At 43.7% G+C, this 8,317-nt stretch overlaps 1 long non-coding RNA gene across 1 annotated transcript; it reads left to right on the forward strand.

Moving 5' to 3' along the window:
* Positions 1-1,161, forward strand: LOC125532400. Its single transcript, XR_007294075.1, has 3 exons — positions 1-97; positions 210-256; positions 783-1,161. It is a non-coding gene; the product is annotated as an uncharacterized LOC125532400 (long non-coding RNA).
* The last annotated feature ends 7,156 nt before the right edge of the window (positions 1,162-8,317 follow it).

The raw sequence follows: 8,317 nt of genomic DNA on the forward strand, positions 1-8,317 counted from the left end.
ATATGAAAAGTCAGCTGCTGGACGAGCAGCACGAGCACATATTAAAGCTATGAAGGAGGCCAAGACATCATCAAACCAAGGAGAGCCGGTTCTGAAGGTATTTTATCCTACTTGAGTAGTGACTACGTGTTTACGTTAAGCCTAAAGTTTAACCTTGTGAGATTCATTTCTCTGTTGGATACTTACCTTCTGAGCTTTTGATTGTACAGTGGCAGATGGGGTAAATCATCGTATGTGTCCTTGCAACTTTCAGCGTGTAAGTATGAATACTCACTGAATCATACCGAGGGTCTTCCATTTCCTATGTGATTGTGTTATCTGGTAATGTAAACGGATGAAAAACTGTACTGTTAAGTAGCCACCGCCTGTCTAAGTCTAAGTAGGATTGGTTTTCATTTTTCGGATGTTTAACTATTCTGAAGGAACATAAATGAACACTGCAGATAAGAAATGCATTATAATGGTCAGCGTTTCGTTCTTCATTATAATTTTCAATCTCTTTTCTTCTTATAAGGGGCCCAATATGAGGAACAGAGACCAGCTTCATTTCCGCACACTTCTTTTGTAAAGTCTGTAATGAGAAGTGCTACTGCAGTGTTTGATTTCGTGAACTGTCAGAAAGTATGAAGTGAAAATTGATGATGGGGATATAATTTAGAACAAAACTTCAATTGTGACTTCTTATTGTTTTATTCTATGATCACCATAGTTCTACTCTGGTGCACGTTATTTTGATTGGTGTTGGGCCTTGTCTTGACACTTTTCTTCCGTGCCCTTTTCAGGTTGTTGATGGTGTGTGGAAGCTTGTTTTCTTTTGATCATGCGATGCAGTTTGGTCACCTAACTCAGTTGTGATTTTTGTCAGTGAAATGTACATCCTTTTAGTCACTGCTATACACGCCTATTCAGAGTTATGTATTGCCCAATCTGTCTTCTAGAAGTGTGTCGCGTGTTACTGTACAATCTATAGACAGTGGTGGTTGTCTGGCAAGGTAGGTATTTTGCTTACACTTCTTTTGTACAAAGCTACGGGAGCATGATACCTGCAACTATCCAGTGGGTTTTCTTTTTACCAAAGACCAGTCGTGTAGATGTTCTTGTTGCATTGAAAGTGCTCACTCTATGAGAAGATGGAAGAAAGGGAAGGATTATTCATGTGCAGTAAGCTAGATACAATCGTGTAGAGTGGCATTATCTTGAAGCGATCTTGCTGCAGCAAGGCTTTAGCATCAATTTTGTTCGCATCATTAAATTTTTTTGAAACCGAGGCAAAAGATTTGCCCCATATATTAATTAAGAGAGAATATAGATTGAGTTAGGAAATACATACAATGAGATTATTCTCCCAACAACATGACCCTAATTTCTCGGCACCTGTTGTGACCCAAAACTTCATTTCGTTGATGACCATGTTAAGCAAGATCGGGGGAGGGGGTACTCTTGTGCTAGAAGACCTGAGTGTTTCTCTCGTTCCAAATCGACCAAGGCACAAGCATGGTGAAAGAAGCCATGGCCCTAAAATGATTGGCCCATATTGTGCTCAAGGTGCCACAAAGATGTGTCCATGCTCATCAGTTGGAGGTTGTCAATAACCAACTTCCAAATCGTGTACCGACATTGGAAGAATATGTGATTACCGGATTCTTCTATCCTTTTGCAAAGCAGGCAAATGTCAATTTGTCCACCCTTTTTTGACGAGTCTATCGGCCGTCCAAATGTGATCTTGAATTGCCAACCACAAGAACTTCACTTTTGGCGCCGCCCGAACCTTCCAAACGGCATGCTCCATTGGAGATAGGACCTATTAGAGTAAAAGGAGATTGAAAGTGAATGGACGATTAGTCCCGGTTTCTATTGATTCTCAAGTATATATATACATCTAGAAGAGATGGGAAGAAGAGGTGTCTATTCGAAAGCATCCCTCCAGAACATGTGCCTTTTGACAATATATAGAGAGAATGGGCATGACTCTTCGGGGTTGGACACACCCCTTGCTAATGACATTTTGTTAATTATTTAGTGCTAATTAATAATAGACATGTGCTAATTTATTCCAAATACTCCTGCTTGTATAACACCGCTTATTGATCGTCATTAAAGGCTTCTTGAACATCATTGAAGGTGTCTTGTATATTCGTCTTCCATCTTGAGAAATCCTTTGAAAAATCTTGAGAGTCTCCCCACAAAAACCATGTGGGGAAAATATGAGGACAATAGTGCTGATATGTTGCTAAAACTCCTTTAAACCCAGTGGAAAAATAATAAGGACAAAATGATGCAGCATATTATGATTGCTGACTCCTTGGTAACTCATATGAGAAAAACTTTGAAGAAGGATAAAACTCATTGGTGAATTTGGAGAACAATAAATATGCTTTGTATACTTTCCTTTAAAAACCCCAATGAGGAAAAAGAAAGTATTGCATATGCCGCCTCGTTAAAAACCTTTTATGAGAAACTTCGTGAGAAATCACAAAAGGGAAAAGATTGCGATCTGATATGCCGTTGAAAACTCCTTTAAAACATAGTGGGAGAAATATAAGGAAAAATGATATGACGGTTGGTGCAATATCTGCCTACCTTTGTTTTGGAGATTGTTGACAGAAACAGGTATGAACTGATTTGTTTGCTAGTGCATACAGAGAGAAATAGTCCATACAGAGCCGAAAAGAATGTTGTCTCCGGTGTCAAGTTCGAAGAACTTCACCAAAGTATATCTGCGTTGCAGAGAAGAAAGAGCTACATTTTGATGAAGACATGTAGACGAGAAGATTGAAGTGAAGGAATTACCTCTCAAAAATTTACTGCTGAAGCGAAGCATTTGATTTAGTATTGGCGTCCGAAGAAATTGACTACAGCAAACGGAAGTCGAAGACAAAGTGAAGACGTAGTATTCATTTTTGTTGTTCTTCTTTCGTTTATTTGAGTCATAGGACCTCCGTACTATTAAGAGGGGTATAGGTTCTCGAAGCTTAGATCCGTTGTGATGCTTAGTCAAAACCTATGAAAGTTGTGAGAGAAATATCTTTGTGTTCCGAGCAAATACTTGCCAGCAAGAGACTATGATCTTCTTCGTTGCGAGAGATTTGTCTCAGACCGAGGAGTTAGCATTACATGTTCATAAAGTAATGTTACTTTTGGGGATATAACCCCATGGTGTAACCCGCCCTAGAGGGGCCGGGTTAGGCTGTTGGCGAATTGGGCCTTAAACAGGCCCAAGTGATCAAGATACATGACTAGGAAGGCGACTTACGAGATGGGCCAGATAGATGCCCAAGGACAAAAGATAATGCGTGGTCCTGAAGTGTAAGCCGCCTCATGGCGACTTGCCAAAGAAGGCAAGGCGACTCAGATCCTAGATCGGTCACGAAGCATGACCCGACCCGGACTCTTGTAAGCCCATGGCCTCGACCTATGTATATAAAGGTGAGTCCCTGCGGCAGGCAGACTTAAGTTACAATTGATCGATAGCTAGGTCAAGCGAATATGCTCCCTTGTAATTGATACTCAAGCAATACAACATAAAGCAGGACGTAGGATGTTACCTCGATCGTGAGGGGCCGAACCTGGGTAAACTCGTGTCTCTCGTCCTGCTACCCCGACAAGCTAATCACCGTAGCGATGGCCTCGCACCTAAGTCCTTTCACTAGGGTATCTGCCGTGACAAAACCACGACAATTGGCGCCCACTGTGGGGTAGGCGCACAGTGGTTTCGAGTTCTTGAAGGGATCTTTCCCAGGTATTGAGGGATACACCGTTGGCAGGATGACCAAGAGTCGTCGCGTCAAGCTCTACATCGACGATGCTGGCTGGGGCCCCGAGGCCGACTCAATCGAGTGCGGGTATTGGGTCCCCTTCGGCAGAATCCACGTCTTCATCGGCAAGATCGGCAGGTCAGAGCCTGAGCCAGACTTCTGCACCGACATTGTTGAGTTGGCTCGGCGCACGCAACCCGCTCGGGTCCAAGTCAGGTGGAGGCATGCTTTCGTGGGCTTCACGCAAGGGATGGAGCTTACAGACAATTCCGCGTCTGGGGGAGAGACTCTCGTCTACTCAGGTGATGAGTCCTCTACTAGAGAGACAAAGTCAATCTACCAGCTTTAGGACGACGGACTTGGGGGCTATTCCGATGGCCACAACATTTTGGACCTCTATGAGCCGCCGTGTAGGGCTGCAATCTTCATGGCTGTTACAGGGCCGACTCTTAATTCTTCAATAGCGGCTGCAGCAACCTCTGACCCGACGGCCGCAAGGATTGGTGGATCTGGTTCAGCCAGGGCGCCGGCTAAGGTGCTATTGGGTCTCATCGGCACTTTGACAGCTCTGTTGGCAACGGAGGTCACTGCGGCAAATCAGGCAGAGCGCAATGTGGAAGTTGCAAATATTCGGGAGGAGATAACCAAGGCCCAAGAGGATATCGTGGCTGAGAACATCCAAACGGCTGCGCTGAAGGCTCAGATTGATGCAGAGGCAGAGCGTGTGAAGGCAGAAGCTTGGCGCTTAAATCTAGACCAGAATGCGTCTAATGCAGTATTCCAGAGAAGGCAGCAGAGTCGCCTACCATTGACATATGACCTGAGGCATTTGTTTGACACTCCTGGAGCAGGTCCAAGTACTCCCGATGCACGAGTGAATCCCTAGTTAAACTCGGATATGCCAGGAAGTCGGGCGGAGGCTCAACCTCGTCAGCCTGAGCTGGCACGGAGGGAAGAGTAGGCACCTAACCCGCCCCCAATCAAACACCGCCTCAACATTTTTTGATGCCACCAGGGCATTTTTCTAACCCGGTGGATAACATGTTAGCAGCAGCGACCCGACTAGTGGTGATTCCTATTGCTAGAGAGTCACCGGCTGCGGTGGAAACCCGGAACGCGGTCGACCTCTTACAGACAACCATTGCTCAGCAGGCCGCCTACTCATATAGTCATGATCATGTGCACTCAACTCCTCTCCCGGGCCACAATTACAACCGGCGTATTGAGTCGCCCGCGGTCTCCAGCAGGGAATGGCGTCAAAACCCGCCCAATCCTCGGAGTGCAGCTCAAGCACTCGTGGACAGTGCAAGGGCCCGTCGAGAGGCGGATGCAGCGAACCAAGGGGCTTATGAGCCACCCCCTATGATTCCCTTAACTTCAACTGAGGATGGGTTAAGAACTAAAAGTCTCGGAGTGCCGTGTTTAGTACCGGCCCTACGCAATGAGCGCCTGCCCAAGGATTTTAAGGGTCCCCAAAAGATACCTAATTACACACCCGACCTCCCTCCAGAGGCTTGGGTTGAAAGTTATGAACTGGCCATGGAGATGTTAGATGTCAGTGATGCGGTTTGTGCTAAATATTTCACCATGATGTTGGAAGGGACCGCACATGTGGTTGAAAGGCCTGCCACCTAATTCTATTAACTCATGGGCTGAGTTAAAGGCACGTTCACTGGTATGCGTTAGTGCTATACAAACGGTTTTTAACCCCTTTCCATGACGGCATTTGGAACCATCACCAAGTGAGTGTGGGCAATAGAGGGTCCTTCCCACACGACCCAGAAACCATCGGGGATAGGAGCCAAGATGCATATACAATACTCCTACTAGTTTGCGCTCGCATTGCCATCGCGGTCGGTATTCTGTGGTGCTACATTTACAATGTGCGACCCATCACAAACGGTTCACTATTATAGAACGTGTATGATAAGCATACAATCACACACATTCTCTTGTCCCAAAACGTATGCGATAACTAATTAAGAAGATTAGTTAATCGTCGTACGAGTGTCGGGTAGGATTACGAAACGTTGGACCGTCGTGACATCGTCATACACGACAACTATCGCACATGCTATTCTGTGGTGCAACTTTTACGATGCATACTTCATCAGAAATAGTTCATGGTTGCGAATCGTGTACGACAAGGCAACTATCACAAACGTTTAGTTTGCCCGCACCATTTGTGATATTGTCTGACATCGCACACGCTTTGCAAACGGCAACTGTGTGCATGCTTGCACACGTTTCCTCTCTGTGAACCGTCTCGGATTATGGTGTATATCGCAAATGTTTGTGTTTTACCAACCATGTGTGCCGTAACGGCCTGGAGATCGTAATTTCACCGTAATTTAATTGATGCTATTTCAAATTGTATCGGATTTGAATTTGAATTTGAATGTATGCTATAGCTTTATTCATATCCATCAGGTTCAAACAACCAATGCATTATTCAATTCATAGGTACATATGTTCAAGAATTACATAAGAACCAAATAAATAATGATGAACCATAGTTGTATACTTGTACTATTAAAGACGGTAAAGAAAGATGCGAAATACATTCTGGTTGCTGAACAAGGTGAAGCGGAATGCCCATATTATGCCCTCGTCCATGCAGAAGGCACGCACGACTCTAGTCCAATCCCTTGTGATGGCCGACCGCCCATCCTTCACGGTCTTTATGAAAACATCTAGATAATCATCGTGTTCTGGTAGAAATACTTTAACCTTTGCATGCCCACCAATCATGTAGTTTGAGAGGTAATCTTGAGTAAACTGCTTTGGCAACCACTGCAAAGGAAAAAGATTCAGACATTGTCATCTAACACAACTCATTATGGGCAGTAAAAAGAAGGCTGCAGAGTTCTTACTTACCATCCTGCAGTTCGCTGCTGTCTTGGATAAAGTGTAAACAAATAGTTTAATTGCCATCTTTGGACCCATTTTACTAATAATCTTTATCAGCTTCCTCACTTGGTGCTGGTTCATTGATATCTCATTCCCCATACACAGAAAGGGTCAAAGCGCGGATCTTTACCAATGACATATGTACCTAAAAGCACCAAGTTAATATTAGGAGCTAAACAGCAATTGCACAATGATGTAGTACAACACTCTTTTATAATATCGTATAACATCCAATATACTCACATATTAGATGAATCAACATCTTATATTATGGGCCGGAAGGAGTTTATTGCATTCTTACAAATTATCGGCTGATTAACTGCTCCTGTATACACGGGTTATAGTTAGTTTGAGCTAGTTCGGGCTCAAATAGCCCTAAAGTATATCTAAACATGATGGATAGTTTGAGCTAGTTGCATCTATAACCCACCCAAAAAAAATATCCAACCCAAGAGGTGCTAATTGGAGCTAGTTCTCCTAGTGCATTTATTGTCAATCTAACCCTGCCATCCAAACAAATCATTGGATGGAGTTAGTTCAGGGTTAGTCATGAGCTAGAAACTAACTCTAACCTCTAGCTAAGTTGAGTATTCAAACAGGGTTGTGTTGTTGTTCTTGCTGCCGCTGCTCTTCTACTTATATCTAGACATCATCAGAACATTAACATAACACTCTTCCTTGTTGCTATGTAGCCTAGGATTGCATATTTAGACATTAAGTATAGTGCATGTTGCTATTTAGCCTCAGATATATTACATATGGCCCTAGTTAACCTAACGATAAATGGGTTGCAGATATATTCAATTAAAAGTCCGATTCACCAATTAGTTCCTTATCAGCCCCCGGCTTATATGGTAGCAGCTATCGATATCCTGAACAGTGAGCATATATAAGCCATGGGATGAAACTAACCTCGATGGAAAACAACAGTCGTTCCCAAAATTGTCCTGTGTAGGTACATCAAGAAGCATGTTAAGCACAACAGGCTAAACATCAACCAAAATTATCCATGGAAGATAAAATAATCTCCAAAAGATAGCTTCAGTGTGCAGGTTTAAGCATGCTAGTAAAGCAAAACAAGTGGAAAGGTGTGGTAACTGCAACAGGCCTAACATTTAACAATAAGAAACATAGTCATTCAAACTAGTATTATGCCGGTCTAAGTACACTGGTTATTGTTAAATAAAAATGGAAAGGCATGTTAACTACAAGATGCAGCAACCAAATGTAGTCATTCATAGTGGTATTGTTGAAACTGGTGATGAAGCTATGTACCTAGGGTAGGGTCATGGACCTGTCCAGCATACCCTCCCCAAGGACATCTTTACAAAGAATCAGAAGCAGTCGAAGAGAAAATATCATCCACTCGCCATAAAGATTGGCTCACTCGACTTCCTTGAAGACACCCGACCACCTTGAAGACACTCGACCACCAGAAGACGAGAAGCCCTCCACTCTGCAACGGTCGCGACTTAAACCATAGCATTATGGGCATTTATAACACTTTATTGTAGACGTTACCAGTAACGCCCCACCTTTATGAACATTGAACCCTGTGTAACGGAGGGGAGCTGGGGTCCTGGCGCACTCTATATAAGCCACCCCCTCCTCTGGGACAGGGGTTCGCACTTTTGTAAACACACACACACACA

This window comes from Triticum urartu, unplaced genomic scaffold (assembly GCF_003073215.2).
Source record: "Triticum urartu cultivar G1812 unplaced genomic scaffold, Tu2.1 TuUngrouped_contig_9813, whole genome shotgun sequence".
Lineage (NCBI taxonomy): Eukaryota > Viridiplantae > Streptophyta > Magnoliopsida > Poales > Poaceae > Triticum > Triticum urartu.